Below are 2899 nucleotides of genomic sequence, written 5' to 3'. Positions count from 1 at the left end.
TGCTTAACGAGCCGAACACGAGCTGTTCACGAACAAAGAGTCCTTTTAACAACCCTAATCATGTAGTCATAAGACAATAATAATTTGAGCAAAATTTAAAAATTATTATTTATGTTAAAACATCATTTGAATCTAATTTAATAATTTTTATTCTATTTTCTTAATCAATATTTTAATTGATTACAAATCTTTGTAGTCTTCTTTGTAGCCGATTACAAATCTTTGTAGTCTTGTAGTCAATTAAATACTACTTAATATATATATATATATATATATAAACTTGATGAGTATTATTTCAAGCCAAAACGAGCCGAACACGAACGAACACATCTTTGTTCGTGTTCGGCTCGTTAACTTATCGAACGAAATTAACGAGTCGAACACGAGCTTCTTAACGAGCCGAACACGAGCTGTTCGCGAACAACTAGCCATTTTGACAGCCCTAGTCATATTCTTATTGAAAAAATTAATTGCTTTTTTTAAAGTTGAGAATTTGACTGAAATTCACGTTATCTTTTCATCTGAAGATTAACATATTAATAGAGTCTACAAAATTTTGATATTTAACCTTTTAAGAGAAGAAAAAAGTGGTAGGTGGAAAGGGAAAGTGGGTTAAGGCGTTGCCATTTACTTTGTGGGCACTAAGAACAACACGATCTTTATCAATGTTGCTACTCCTCAACCTTCTCTATGCTTAGTCAGACTCAAGCACCTGTTCCTTCCCTTTCCTATGTTGCACCTCATATGGTGACACCGCCTCTGGATCAGTATCTAATTCAGTCAGGGTGGTAGAAGCTAGCCGACTAGCCTTACTGAGTGGAGATAGCCCGATGAATGAAGGATCATGGCGAGGCTAAGCTCACTGTGCTCTCACCCCTTCCTTAGATGACTTCTAGGCCTCACTTTCTTCTAGGAGATCGGATGGCGCCTAATATTCTCACTGACTCACACCTAAAGGAACTGCATGAGTGGATGTGTGTCAAAATTAGCATGAGTTGAATGTCTCTTTGCAATGATAGTTTGTTCACTAGTGAAATTGGATCGCCACCGTAATTGCAGAAATAAAGAAAGAAAAGTCCTTACCTACTAACCTCACTACGTCACTGCATGCCTCAACCGTCCTTCATTCGGTTGCCGCAAATCCCTACTATTGAACTCTCTGAGACCGAGCATCAGATTTGGCATTCTTCTGGGTTGTTTAAGAAGCAACTTCTAACTCCAACTTAACTTCCTTAGTGTCAGAGGCAGCCCCTGAATCTACTTTCATTCAACCAAAAATCACGTTCACCGGATTAGTGTACTGGAACTGAAAGCAGCTATCAATCAATATCAGCCTCTTGACTTGGGAGTAGTATATACCCTTCTTTCTCTTGAAGGCATCACCAGTCGGTACGGTCTTGATACCTCAACTCTCTGTAGGTGAAGCAATGAAAAAGTTATACTTCCAGTCCTGAACCTTATTATCCAAGCCTAAAAATTGGAACCGAATGACTCTCCTAAACTGTACGTATCTGTCAGCCTCCACCCGGAAAGAAATTATGTGGCTAAATAGATCAATCAACCATGGAATTCCTTTTGCTTCGAGAGAAACCACATAGGTCATTATCGTTGTGATTGTATTTGGGTTGATTTGTGCTGAAATGACCCCATGTCTATTGAAAATTGCATCAAGTGCTTGGCACAAGGGCAACCACAGTCCATACCGCAGCTGATCTAAATAGACCACCAAGTCCCTAGAGAAGTCACTCCAGTTGCACGGGACGTGGTGCCTCGATTCATTCATACCTACAGAAGTCGAGTGATGTCAGACTTGCACTCTCGGGATAGTGAATATCTTGTTCCCCTTCTCCCTTCTGTTGTTTGGTACCCTTGTCCTTCGATGGGTGAGATGTCATTGACAGTAGTGGTTATACCATTTTCTTGTGTTATTATTTTTCTAATAACTTCTAACATGTGTTCCTTACTGTTATTGATCTATTGGGTCACAAAAACCTAGGTACAATCCATATTATGCATAGTTTCTCAGTAGTGTGATTCTTATCCTTGAGTTGCTCCTCTTCTTGTTTGTGACATAATCCACACTCATTGCGCCTTTAAGGGTGTTAAGCACAATTTTTTTTGTGAATCATACCCAAGGAATGAGCGTAAATGGAGAATGAAAAGAGAGAATGAGCAGAGAGATTGTGAGATTAGTATTATTGTATTAACTTCTAGCAACTAACTCTTGTTGCATTTGTTGTTCCTCTATTTGTATGGAACAAGAAAAATCATGAAATGACAAATATTACCTTGACATTTTTTTAGTCGACCAATCTTCTTTAATTGACCTTTGGTCGAGTTTGCTGCTCGGTTTTGAGTACGTCGGGCTTCAAGTGTCGACCGACCATTGTCTAACTCGCTCCTGAGTCTATCAGTCATCCAAATTGGTCGTCTCTCAAGTCGAGTGGCTCTTAAGTGGATTTTGAGTCAGTCAAGAACTGGTCCTCATTTAGTTGATTCTTCTTATCTAAGATATTTTTGTCTCGTTTGGATCTTTCTACACATGTCTGACCTAGGGCAATCAAATACAATCAAACATATTTTCCTTGTACGATAGTTTACTATATATCTCACACTATTAAAAAAATATGAACTCAATTTATTTTTAACACATTGTTTGAACTTTTTTAATATCTATAAAGTACAAAATTGTTCCTAACAAATCCAAAGCCACCTCATCTTGATTGCTATCATGGAAGAGATTTATTATTAATACTATGATTATTATTATTTATTGTGAAAGAGTTAATATAGAGTAGCCTCTCCAATTAAGATAGTCTAACTACTAAGTTGAAAAGTACCACATTTACTTACATACAACCCAAAACTTTTTTTTTATTTACATATCTAACTCCTAAAT

The sequence above is a fragment of the Phalaenopsis equestris genome, unplaced genomic scaffold, assembly GCF_001263595.1.
Source record: "Phalaenopsis equestris unplaced genomic scaffold, ASM126359v1 Scaffold000504, whole genome shotgun sequence".
NCBI lineage: Eukaryota > Viridiplantae > Streptophyta > Magnoliopsida > Asparagales > Orchidaceae > Phalaenopsis > Phalaenopsis equestris.
Note: the sequence above shows the minus strand (reverse complement) of the source record.